A 14,456-nucleotide genomic window follows, 5' to 3' on the forward strand; every position below is an offset into this window, starting at 1 on the left:
GAGGGAAGAGAAAGAAGTGTACCACACATCTATTCAATCAGTAAGTTACCACTTTTAAGAATTAATTTTCTGTCTCATGTATCCTTGCTAGGATATAGTCATTATTCTTAGCTGTCACACAGGTGAACAAACAGATTAGATGAAAACAAACCTAGTAATTCAGATGTCTTAAGAGTATAAAATATTTCTTTCTTTTTTAAACAGCAACATTATCTAACAGCACAAACTGAAAATTATTTCACCAGGCTATACTGATCAACAGCAAAAAGTGAAATAACTCACTCCCATTAAGAATTGGTAACTGACAATTTAATCTATGAAAAGATGAGAATCATGTAGATATATTGCCATCAAAGACAGTGGATTAACGTTATGTTCAAAAAGCTGTGATGACATGATTCTGCTCAGTATGTGTGTGTGTGTGTGCGCGCGTGCCTAGGAAACATACAATGAAATCCACAAGAGAAAGAAGATAAACCTCAAAATGCACAAAAGATGGCCTGTTTATTCCCATATTGCAACTTCAGAAATTTTTGAGCCAAGAGCTGCAAAACCATTAACGAGAAGAAAAATGGTCTCCTGGCTCATAAATGTCAAAAGTTCCAATTCTAAGTGGCCCTCTGAAAATGGCCTTAATAGCATCCATAGGCGAAAATGCCCTCAGATCTTTCCAATAATAAAAATACAACATTTTTATCAACTTGAGATGTGTCTCTTGTTTCTATTATGGTTCTCTCACAACTTTTTTTCATCCTCTTGGCTGATATGGCAGGAGGTTTGAGCTCTTCCCCCAACACACATGCCATAAACACAAGCACCATCCCACCCCTAACATTTCCCCTTGTGCATACATTATAACAGACAAGGATGAGGAGGCATAACTTCCTTTCCCTTTCCACTGAATTCACTAGAAACAGTGAAAGTGAAATTGTCTCCCATATTCATGCAAATCTCTATCATGGCTGCTTTTTCTTCATCACTATTAATAGCAGCCAAACCTGCAGTCTCAACAAGAAGAAAAACTGCTTCTTGCTAGTGTTTCCACCAAGGACTGTTTCTTGGCCAGTGATTTCTATCCATTTCCCCATCACTGCAGTAGGATGGAACTATAATCTTGGAAGGCAGGGAAGAATATTTTCTGGTCTGATCAGCTGGGGAAGCGAAATACAATAAACCTACAAGCCCACAAGCAAGTGTACCCTTTTGGGAGTAACTCTAAACCATAAAATATATAATGCATGCTTTTGAACATTAACTGGCATCTTCTTCAGGCAAAGATGTTTAAAATCATAAAGGAATAAAATAGTGACAATGTTAAAGTCATGAGCCTACATTCTGTCTGAAATATCGTCAATTAAGAAGGTATTGACAAAATTCAATGCAAGCAGAGTCCACTCCCATAATTGGCCATGTGAGGATGTAGATCTCAGAAGAAGTTATTTTTCTGTTGCTAATGAGAATTGAAATAGTATTACTTCACATGTCCAACTATGGGAGTGGTCTCTGCCTGCATTGCAATCTCTCAGTATCATCTTAACTGACAATCTGATAGAATGTAGACCTGTGACTCTAATATCATCCCAATAACATCATCTTTGCCTGATGAAGAATCCAGTGAAGCTTCAACAGTTTGCATAATGTATTATATGCTTTAGAGCTGGCCCATAACAAGTATGACTGCTTGTGGATTTTGGATTGTGTTGGATTTTACTCATGGCCAACACGGCTAGCCCTGAACATTTTTTTCCTGGGGCACTGAGGGAAGGTATATGGGGTTCTACTGGTTCTGAGGGTTACACAGAAAGCAGAAAGGCCTTTATGACTATGCACACACATCATAGGAGATGTGTTTTCTTCTTACAAGAAAAAAAAACAGACACCATATTACATAATTTGCCCAAAGGTGCACAGCCAAGTCTACCTCCAAGGTCCAAGATAATGATATGAGAACTGTTTCTCTCTATGGCACATCATAGGCAGACCTATGTGAATGTTTGTTCTGTTTTAATTATTTTTATTTCATTGTCAGAATGAAAGTCATTGTTCTACCACTCTTCTGAAGTCCTAGGTCTAGGTAATGGTCCCTCTGGTTAGTTTTCTCATAGCCAGAATCAGAAACTTCAGAAACAATCTACAATAAATAAGATAATGTGGAGTGGTACATCTTCTTTTGTTCTAATTCCCCGCACAATTAATATATAAAGGCTATGGTCATAAATTCACTTACATAGTTTTTAACAATTCAAATTTTCATCCATTCATTGAGTAAACTTAACCACTTTACTTGACCAAAATAATTAGTCCCCCAGGATTTGAAATAGGGGGAAACAATCTGATTGATTCCTACTTGCTGAAGCAATGGAAAATGTGGTATGAAGTAAAATTCCACTAAAAATGAAACCAAATGGGGGTGTGAGTTATCAAAAAAATAGTGCATTGCCACACAATGCAATAATAAACTAGAACCACTGTTAGTATTTATCTAGGAAGCAAAATTGCTATGGCTTTCTGACAAATATATAACTCTGGTCTTTAAAAATCATGATGTGTTGGAAGTCAGAGAACCAATGTGAGAACTGACAATAGCTGCCAGAAATAGTATCTAATTAAATTTTATTGCTATCTGGAGCCATTCATATGAACATCTATCAGTTCACATTTTATTATTGGAAAAATTATTCAATTCTATTTTTGTTTTTGCAGAGGCAGCTGTTTAATGATTTGATACATCATCAAAATCCTGAAAAATAATATAGAAGTAGGAATTTCCTTAGGGGTGGAAGAATGCCATTCTTAAAATCAAGCTTGGAAAGTTGCTTTTCTAAAACTTAATTTGTTCCCATTAGTTGTTGTAAAGTTTCAAAAATAATTAATTGTTGTAAAGATATCTAGACTGCTAGTATACAGAAGGAAGATAGTATTTCAGAGAACAAAGGTACACCGTGTTTGGTGGATAGCAGGGTCAATGATGCAGGGAAAACTGGGCAGAGGTACGTGAAATCCACCAGTGGGCATGGAAAAGCAGAAATTATGGTGGATGCGTGGGATTTGGGGTGAAATGAGATTTTAAAAGGGCATGTGGAAGAAATGGAAAAGGAGGCAAAGAAAGAGTATAAATGGAAAACCAATAATGGTAGAAAGAAGGTCAGAAGATCTAAAGTTCAAAATAATCTCAGCCTTGTAGAAGATATTAGCAATATTAAAAACAGGGGTGGTAATTCAGCCATGTTTTGAGTAAGAGAAAGAACAAGGAAGTTGTAAGCCCACTGCACTGAGAAAAGAAAAAAGTGCTAATGGGTAACAGAAAGGAAACAGATCTGCTTAATGACTACTTCGCTTCTGTCTTCTCCCCAAAGAAGTGTTCAGACTACTGAAAATAGAATAAATGATTCAGCAAAGGAGACACACTCCAAAATAGGCAAAGAGGTGGTATGGGAACAGCTACCTACTTTAAATGAATTTAAATCTCAAGGGCCAGATCAACCATAGCCAAGGTTATAAAAGGAACCTGCAGGTGTATCTCAAAGTCTGTATCTATGATCTTTGATAATTATTGGGGAACAGGTGAGGTGTCTCCAAATCTATGGTAGGAAAATATAGTCCTCCATTCAAATGGGGTGGGGGGAGGACCTAGACATAGGCTGACCTATCATCTTAATGTTGTTGTGTCATTTCCGAATTATGGCGACCCCAAGGTGACTTAATATAAACACTATAAAAGATCCAAGGTCAGACTGTAAAATAGTCAGTCTGTGAGCACTTAGGAAATAATGCTGTGCTTACTAACAGCCAACAATGACATCTCAAATGCAAAACAGGCTACACTTGCTACAAGTTTAGTAGACTAGGAGAATGCTGGGAATATAGTGTATCTTGATTTCAGAAGAGGTTTTACAAAGTACCTGTAGGGGATCTCACCACTTCTGACACCAAATGTCCGCTTATGTCCCAATGCTGGAGCCACCCTATATGAAAACCTCCATGATGTTCTCTGCAAACAGTGTGAAGGCTTGCCCTGATCCCTATATAGCAAGTAGCAAGTAAATTTCTATATTGCTTATCAATGCACTTAAGCACTCCTTAAGTGATTTACAATGTGTACGCTAATTGCCCCCACAAGCTGGGTACTCATTTTAGTGACCTACAGAAGGACGCCAGGCTGAGTTGACCCTGGAGCCCTGGGATCAAACTCACAACCTTGTAGTTGTGAATGGCTGCAATACAGGTATTTAATTACTGCACCACCAGGGCTACTTCTGCTTCAAATAAGGACTTCCTCCTGTTTCCTTTATGTGACACCAAGTCTGGGGTCAGACTAAATGCCCTGAGAGTTCCTAGGAGGATTTATTCTACTTTTATCCCCAACAGGACTCCATCCTTCTACCTTCCATGCTGACACCACAGATACCTTTCTGAAACCAAGCTCTCAGAATGTTAGCAATTCTAGATGCCAAAACTATCTTTAAAAACACACAAAAAATCTTTATTTACAGATGTTATACATAAAACAACTAAATTATGCAACATTTAAAGTGTTGCATTTTCTCTTCTTAAGTCAAACCAGCCCTTTACCAAACACCCAATTCAAACTCATTTCTCTCACTCCAATCCTAGTCTAATGCAAACATCTCTCAGACACATTTCTTTCCAGTACTCTTCTCAAACCCCAGGCTAAAACTGTCACTCCAATTGAAAAAAACAAACAGACAGACATCTATCAAGCTCCTCAAACATTTCACCAATTGGTATTCACATCAACATTTCATTATCTCCCGCTTCCAACATCAGCTTACGTCAAACAAAAATCAAGGAACAATATGTCATATAAACCAATTACGTCACAGTTGCTAGTGACATTTTTGCAGACAAGCCAGTAAAATGTGGTCTAAATAACTGTTAGGTGAAATTGCAACTGTCTGGCAGATCAAGCCCAAATGTGTTCATCATCAGTCCCCATCATCCTGGACAGAAGAGCCAACTGGGGTGTTATAGGGTTCTCGCCTGGAACCAGCTTTATTAATTAGCTTCAACACCTGGGTGATGATGGCATGACAACAAACTGGGGGGCATAGCCAATACCTAAGAAAATAAAAGTTAGTCTTGTGAAGCCTATCTTTGTCCCACTGTCCTTTTGTTTTTCCTTAAATCCTGTTCCATTTGAGATCCTTATTTTACTATGTATAAAATAGACACTTTGTTATATTGCTCTTAATTTTATCTGTTTCGCCTTTTCCAAACTTTTTTTCTGACGGCAATAAATCTACCTCCTTAGAAAGACTGTGTGTGCTGGTATGCTATAAAAACTTAGAACAAAATGCCTCTTGGCACATTGCAACTCTCAATTAGTCTCAAATACAATAGCCCTTTGCTATCTACAAAGGCCAGGATACTCCAGGTGCAGCTCAGAGTTACCTCAACCTCCCTGGTACCAGGGGCACTCAATTGCAACATTGGGTGGCTGTTTGTATGCATGTTCTATTGTGTTGCCTGGTGCAGCTCCCACTGCAGTTAGTCACTGAAGTCAGAACAAGGCATCCCACATTGATCACATGGCTGGGCACCTTGTTCTGACCTCAGAGTGACTCACTATGGCAGCAGCCATGCTGGGTGGCACAATCGTAAACATGTGCAAACAGCAACCTGGCATCACAGCAGATGTCTCCAGATTTTGGGGGAAGATTGGGATCAAAAGGCATTTTAAAAATATGGGGTTTTTTTTTTTTGGGGGGGGGGGTATATTCTATGTTTGGTGCTGAACTGGCCAGACATCTTCCAGACCATTCACATCAGAACCAAGGTTTGGGCTGTGAATCATCTGGACTCCACTGTGAGAGGGTAGGTGCGGGGCAGTTTGTTTTATTTGGCCCTTGCAGACAGGATCCTATATTAACATGACTATGGCCTGTTACAGACAGCCAAAATAAAGCTGCTTCGAGTCACAGTGGAGGTATGGTGTTTCAATGATGCATGCGTCCTAAGAGTCCAGACGTCGCACCAAAGCCACGCTCCAGACTGGAGCATGGCTTTGGTGTGGCTTCTGGACTCTTAGGACGCATGCATCATTGAAACACCATACCTCCACTGTGACTCGAAGCAGCTTTATTTTGGCTGTCTGTAACAGGCCTTAGTCTTTCAATAAGAATATAAGAAGAGTCACACTGAATTATATAAAAGGCCTGTCTTGTCACACATCCTGGTGGAACAGTGGCCATAGTAAATTTATCAGTAGGACACGTGTTCAACTGCATTCTCCATCTTGTACCATCCTACACAGAGGCATAGTACCCGTTTATCAAACTCCACAGTGGGAGTAATACCCTACCATTGTGACAGGTGTCTTTCTAATAACCCTTTAAAAACTAGAGAATCTTTGTGTGAATAAGTATTCCTGTATATTTTTCAGAAAGCAATTTTATGCATAGTGTTTGCAAAGAAAGATAATGGCAATGCTTTCTGTCTGTAGTTCTTGGGGTATAGTAGGAAAAGTTGCCCCTTTGTTTCCTTTGACTCTCAAATCTTGTGGGGTTTAAAGGTCTGTAATCCATAATGAGTTGGACAGAATGGATTGTGGCAGCAGTGACACATTATAGGGCTAGTTTTTGCCCTAGGATCAATTTGCTGTGATTGGGAAAGTGGAAAATGAAAGAAATGGTGGAACCTTGACCAATTAAACTAGTTTTTCCACGTCCTCACTGTGACAAGTCTATACATTGCAGTTCCCTTTTTCATTACTTATTGTTATTTTTAATGTTTTTTTAAAAAAACAAACCTTCGGATTTTTTTGGCATAAATCTGGCATAAAAGGTAGGTGGCATAAAAAGTGGATAACACAATACTGAAAAATATTTGTCAAAAGTGGCTACAAAAGTAAACTTTAAAGTAACTAAAAATATTACTTGTTACACCAAAAATGTAAGATAATTCACATTGGATGAATTATTTTGGAAATTTAACTTCAGTTCACCCACGTTACCAAGAAAAATAACTTGTTAAAGTACCTGCAATTACTTTGCTTGTAACTGGTTACTTCCATGACCTGCTCATGTTCAAATTCAAAGGGAACTGTAGAATTCAAGAACTTCTGTCCAGAAGCACACTTCAGTATTGTTGTTTTCTTCCATCTCCAGTACAAGCATGATGATAACTTTGACAAGTATAATGGTGATCAGTATTGATGCTGTAGAACACAGTGAATATTGTCTGAGTAGTTGCACAGTTTTCCTTGCTTCCTTCCCAGCAATATGACTGAGGGGAAGACTGGAGATTGTTTAAGAGCTATGTAGTCAACCTAGCAATCTCAAACACCAATCTCATGTTGGAAAACAAAGAAGTGTTGTTATCCCAGCCCAAATCTGGGGATAATTCCACAAAGCCACCTCTTCCCTTTAGCAAGACAAACATTCAAACTTTTATACATTTTTTTGTGAGAAGGAACAAAGATTGCTAATATTACATACAATAGGTCATTAATCAACATGCTACATTTCTGGTGAATGCATACACAGGCCACATATGTGCATCCTATAATATTCTATTATTTAATTATTTCTGCTTCATTTGCATAGTCATTTTGCACCGGAGGGTGTACATTTTAGTATTTAAATGAGCTTCTGGATTACAAAATTCAGGGTTTTTCTAAGATCTGTATGTGCTGCTAAATTTCTGCTAGTTGCTAAGTGTTGCTAATGCTTTTTCTCCCTAGCATGGCTTTGTTACCAACTCAGTACATTCCATTCCCATAGTAAACTGAAACAGTCCAAGATTAAAGAAGAAAATGATTATTTTCTCTAAGGAATAAACAAGATGGTACTACACAACCCATCATGTACTGTCTACCCCATCAGAGTGACAGGGCTGTCTTGCCTACTATGGAATGACCCTACCACCAACAAAAAAAGGGGCTGAAGACCTTTTTATTTAAACAAGCTTTCCCTGACGCAAGCCCCGACTAATTTCCCCCTCTCCTCTACATCAGCAGTGGCAAGCTGGCTGGAATGGTTTTAATGAATATGTTGTATGTATATGGTTTTTTATGAATGCTGTACACCGCCCTGGTTTTATAGAAGGGCGGTATATAAATAAAAATTTTATTTATTATTATTTAACATTGGTCAATGTCCCAATATCCTTTCCCATCCTCACTTTCCCTTTCTGTAAGCAATATTGCCACAGAACAGGCTTCCATGGCCTCTAGTGGGCAAAATGTGTGTCTGCTAAGCTAGAAGGAAAAGATTAGAGATATGCACCAAACAACCACTGTTTTTAGCTAGCAAGCAGAACTTATCTCAACCAGTGTTCCCTGTTTTGCTGGGTCTATGGCATCGGTAAAAGTTCATAGACAATTTCTGTAACCTTTCCAGGTTTCTTGTAGACATCACAATACTTTCAGAGATGCAGGTACTTAAGAGTTTGGTGAGGGCTAAATTTGTTTTCCATTCCACAAAGGCATGGCAATGCTTTCCCTATCTAATCTAAAAGCTGAGAAATCCCACACTGGCATATGGTTTTATCAGGCCTACTAGCAAGACCAATGTTTGTGGAGATTAGTTTCATCAGTAGCTATTACAGTAGTTAAGATGGTAAACATCACTTCCTGTATTAGAGATAGTATACCTGTTGTATCCGTTGCCATAGAATGTGAGATGGAAGGTGCACTTGGATTTCCCATAGGATGCTGATTTGCCACTGTGAGAAACAAGATATAGATCCATGAGAGATCTCCCTATCTTTTTAACTGGTCAGATCCAACAAAGATCTTATTTTGTCAACAACAGAGCCCTGTGGGTTGTGAGCTCAGCATATGAAGCAAATATTTCCCATTTGTTTTTCAAAAGCCCTATCCACCACCACCCCTCATATTCTGGAAACTACTCGAACTGTTTCCAGCATAGCATTGCACAGGTAACAACTAAAGAGCAGGTGCATGCCTTGGGCATGAGGGAAAAAAACCTTTCTGTGAACAGTTGTTCAAGTGCCTGATGTGTGTATTTTATATATAATGACATTGAAGACATGGTTAAATTCAGCAACAGTGGGGATCTGGGTGACAGTCTGCGATTAAAAACCTAGAGTTGGTATGATAGATACTGAGTTACAGACCTGCAGCTGATCTATTCTCTTAAATGAATCCATTAAAGTTATTTCTTAATCTTGGAGTTGTCTATGTCATGAGTCAGCCTGAAAATGTTTATTTGTGATTACCATTGAGCATAATCTTTACCTACTTGTGCTGGATGCTATCACATATATTCTCATGAGTACACTACCCTGAAGTCACTAGAATTGTGTTAGTTTGTTTAAATGTTCTGACTCTTTTTTGCTTTTTGATATTTACACAGAAGTACATTTCACATATTATTTGATACACATAGTCTTGGATCCTACTTTTTTTAAGTGATTGGAACAGATTTTATGGAATTTATATTCCCAGTTTCCCCTTTCCTTCTCAAGAAAATCCTGGGTGATGGAGGACCCTTGGGAATGATGTGAGATATGCCATTGGGGTATGGATAGAAAATCACCTCTCCTTCCTTGAAGAGAAGAGCAAACTGGGATCAATGATTACATCTTATTGTTGATAGAACTGCCTTTGTTTGAAACATTATAACTGGAGCATAACCTCAGTACAGTCAAGTACTGAGGGTGCCTGGGAGAGTTGGGAGTCAGGATCACTGCATTGCAGTGGTTCCAATCCTTTCTCTCGGGCAGATTCCAGATGGTGAGGCTTGGAGACAGTTGTTCCTCAAAAAGGGAGCTCATATCCGGTGTCCCTCAAGGCTCCATTCTGTCCCCAATGCTATCTAATATATACATGAAGCCGCTGCGAGAGATCATCCAGAGACATGGGGTAGGTGTTATGCTGATGACACCCAGCTCTCTCCATGCCTCAGATTACGGCATTTACTAAGGATGACCTCTCTCCTCTGAATGAATAGCTTAAGGAGGTAATGGAATTGATGAGGGAAAGCAATCTGAAACTGAATCCAGACAAAATGGAGGTACTTGCTGTTGGGGCCCCTAATCTAGGTATGGAGATGTGTCAACTGGTCTTGGATGGGGTCACACTTCCCATAACACACTGTGTTCACAGTTTGGGGTGCTCGTGAATTCGTCGCTTCAGATGTCAACCCAGATAGATGTGATGACAGGAGTGCTTGTTATCAGCTCTCTTCCTGGAGCCTGAGGACCCGAAAACTGTGGTTAACACATACTAGTAACCTCAAGCCTTGACTTTTGTAATGTGCTGTACATGGGGTTACCCTTGTGCCTAGTCCAGAAACTTCAATTAGTCCAAAACATGGCAGCCAGATTAATCACCAGGAAATCTAGTGGTGACCGATTTTAAAATCTCTTCAGAGGGCCTTTTCATCTGCTGCTCCCAAGTTATGGAATGGGCTGCCAGAGGAGATCTGACATATTACCAACCTTGACAGCTTTAAAAAGGCTGTTAAGATGGATCTTTTTCAACAGGCCTTGACTGAATAATCAATTGAGTCGGCCCACTGATATGGATCATCCTAGTGACTACCCCATGATGTCCTGTTTCCTGTTTGTGATTATTTTCATGGTTTTAATTATATTTATTATAGTTATTGTTATGTTGTAATTATTATGTTGATATAATTTAAGGAGGGAAGAAATAGTGGGATTTATTTTATTGTATTGTATGGATTTTATTCATGTAAGCTGCCTCAATCTTGTTGGAGAGGCGGGGTAGAAATACTTTTTTATTATTGTTGTTGTTATTATTATTATTAAAATGTTGTCTAATGCATAGATGAAAAATATTAAATTTCTGTAAATGGCTACTACTGTGGTCTTCTTGCTACTCTGCAAACCAACAACAATCAGAAGGAGGTAATATTTTCTTAACACGTCTTTGAAAAAGTAGTGTTATCTTATTATGAAATGATGTCATTTAAAAGAAAATAATTTGTTAAAACACAATCATTATTGTTTAAATAATTAATGTATCGATTAGTTTGTTACATGATTAGATTGTTAAATGAGGAAAATCATTTAAAGCTCATAATTAAAATGGCCAATAATTAATCAAAGTAGTAAGAAACATCAACTGTTACTCAAAATACATAACAATTAAAATACGGAATTCTAAAGCCGGTAAACATTTCAATAATTAGAGATAACAAAGGAATTTTAATGGATCATTTCCAGGCTCTGACTCTTAGCAGATGTCTCCTGTATGCTGATAGGATAATATCATTCACGCCACTAGTGCAATGAGGCAAAGCTCAGCCATATCATCCACCTAACAAATGCAGTGAGGCTCTTTTTCTGGGATTAGATCTTTAAAGGTGAAAGGAATTTGAACTTCCAAAGTGGCTTACGAGTACATTGGTCCCTTATCTTACATGGGGGATCTATTCTGGACCCCCTCCTCCCTGCGTAAGGTGAAAAACATGTATGCTTGAGCCCCATTCAGTATAATGGGAGCTTGTGCTCGCGGTGTGGCAAAGTGCATGCTCCGCAGGCACATATTTTGTCATGCGACTTCAGCGTAAGCTGAAAGCTGCATGTAGTGTGCCCACGTATGGCACAGGTGCACTATATCTTCAATATTGAATGTTTACATATTTATGAACTCTCAGTAATTGCTAAATATTCACATAATATTTTATACTCATGCATATAGTCAGCTACAGTTATTATATGGTAATATTTCATATCAGGCATGACATCCTGTCACTGTCAGTATGTAATAGATTAGGATCGAGTTTCTGCATGAGACAGGTAGCTACTATGCTGTAGCTACACTTCCTCTCCCACCTCTCTAAAACACACCTTAAAAGCCAGGCAGGTGCACTGAGCAAAGGAGTTCTGTGGGCCTAGATTGGGGGGGGGGAGGCTGAAGGATGCTGCATCCAGCCCCCTCCCACTAGGGACCCATGGTGACACAATCAGAAGCAGGAATCCCTGTGGGTCCTGTTGTAAATCCTTGTCACATCATGGCTCACTGATAGGAGAGGGCTGGATGCATTCTGTTCAACATTCTGTTCACCAGGGCTGCAGAAGTCCTTCACTCAGTATTACTGCCTGACTTTTAAGGTGAGGTTTAAGAATATTTGTGGTTGTTGTAATGGTGACACAATTATAAATGTGAAAACAAAACCATGATGAGATCTGAAGGCTATCTTAGGACATCATAACTGCCTAACAGGATACTAGCCTTGATTTTACCACTAGCTTCCTTTTTGATGCCTTCCAAATTAAAATACAACATGTCAAATAGAAATGGTGAGAATTCTGAATACTGGCAAAAGTACATAATCAACATTTCACATTAAAATTAGAAATTGCAAATTATTTGTGACATTATGTTTTCTCTTACTAGAAATCTCAAGCTATGGTAAAAAGTTTTGGTGTGAAATATGTCAAATGGCAAATTTTAGAAACTGTGCCTAAAGAGCAATTTCAATTGTAATTATGTCTGAAATAAGGGAAAAATAAATTGCTGGTAATCTATGTCAGAAGTCTTTCCATTCCTCTGATGTCTAGTTATTCCATTTTGTAGGGCAGGTGATTGCTTACAAAAGTAGAGAGGCATATAACAGTGCATCTCTACACACAAGCAATTTCCAGAGTTGTAATAGCAAACCATTATGCAGTTTTTAAGAAATCAAAGCAGGTAGAGAATAAAGCATAGCACACAAATATAAGTGGTCAATACTTTTTCAACTTCTCCCTCTTTATGTATTGCTGGCGGATAGTTATGAGAATTGCTGATAGTGATAAGGCATAGGTTGCAACTCAGTTCAAGAACGAGATGGAGAGAAATACAAGCAGTATTTCCTTTCTTGTGATGACTCACTGTCTTATTTCAGCAAACTGATATCAAGGATGGGGAAACAGATTCTTAACATGCAGGATTGATTGTTTTAAGGAAGGAAATATTGCCAGCATAACTAATTAGCCTTCCCTCATATCTAGTGCACTGGTGCCATCTACCGATGTAATAAGTAAGTACATGAAAGTCTAGATTTCAAATTATGGATCCTTGCTATGGGCTTTTAACAACCTTACTTGTGCTTTAAAAGTCTAGGATTTAATATAAACAACAAATTAATAGGCAAGGTTTTTAGTGAGCTTATTTGTGTAAATGATACTTAGGTGACTGGTTGGTTTGTTTGTTTAAATAAGCTTTACTAGACAGAATACTGGCTGACTAAAATAAACATGAAGCATCTGTAATACATCTATGTCAGTGATGGTGAACCTTTTAGAGGCCGAGTGCCCAAACTGCAACCCAAAACCCACTTGTTTATTGCAAAGTGCCATGTCCTTCTGGCTTTCCAGTGGCAAACTCTGGCAAACTCTGTGCTGGGGCGATGGCACATGTGTCCAAACAGAGGGCTCTGAGTTCCACCTCTGGCATGCGTGCCATAGGTTCGAAATGTATAGGTATAGAAATGTACTTGCTATTGCTACTTGCTAATACAAACAATAATATCAAATACCACAAATCCGTATCGCAAAGGACTACGGAGTTTAGTGCACAGCTAAAAAAAGTGACTTACTGCTGCCAAATTCAGTTCTAATTTGGGATGTATCCTAATATTATCACACCCGTTTTGCCATCAATGACACTAGCCGGGTGAATCCCGGGTAACTTCCAGTTAGAATCTGAGCTCAACCAGCCGATTTTCAAAACTGGGAAGCTCCTGGATTTGCAAATCGACTGGCTGAACTCAGATTCTAGTAGGAAGTTACCCAGGATTCACCTGGCCGGCGGTGTTGGCAACAAAACACTGAATTAGAACTGAATGTGGCAGCTGTAAGTCACTTTTTTCAGCTGTGCACTAACCTTATGAATACCCATATGTTTTTTTTTAAAGGAATTAAACTGGAACAGAGAAGCATATTGATCCCAACTGAATTGCTTTCCTAGGACTAAGCTATAATGAGTGTGAACTTGTCCAACACTTACCCCTTTAGTTGGCATTATCCTGCCTTATTTTCCAAACTGTTTCACCTTCTCTGTGCAAAGATTCTGTCTTTGCACAGAGCATTTCCTGTTATCTTTGATATGAGATCAGAGATAATAGGGACGTTTGATCCTAGCCCACTTACATTCTCAGTGGTGACTAGTGGTAACAATGTGTCTTCTGCACCACACTTATATTCATTCCATCATTGGAAACACAAATGCAGGAGTGGTGATGAAAGCCCAATGTTGCCTCCAATCTGAAATGACGCATAGGAGGCTTCCCCTTTTCCCTGTATCTGTTCCCCATTGGAAATATGGATGGTGATTCAGCTGTTACCTCAAGTCTGGGATTAGCGGTATTGCTGTGCACAATGATTTCTTTCCAAATTAAAGTATCATGGAGGAATCTTCCCACCTCCAAGAGGAGGGGCTTTGGGAAGAGGGAAGGGAGTCCCCCAAACCCTCTTTGAGCTAGATCTAGGCATTCTGGGGTCCTATTTATACCCATGGA

This window comes from Sceloporus occidentalis, unplaced genomic scaffold (assembly GCF_023333645.1).
Source record: "Sceloporus occidentalis isolate IW3139 unplaced genomic scaffold, rSceOcc1.0.p SCAF_2, whole genome shotgun sequence".
Taxonomy (NCBI): domain Eukaryota; kingdom Metazoa; phylum Chordata; class Lepidosauria; order Squamata; family Phrynosomatidae; genus Sceloporus; species Sceloporus occidentalis.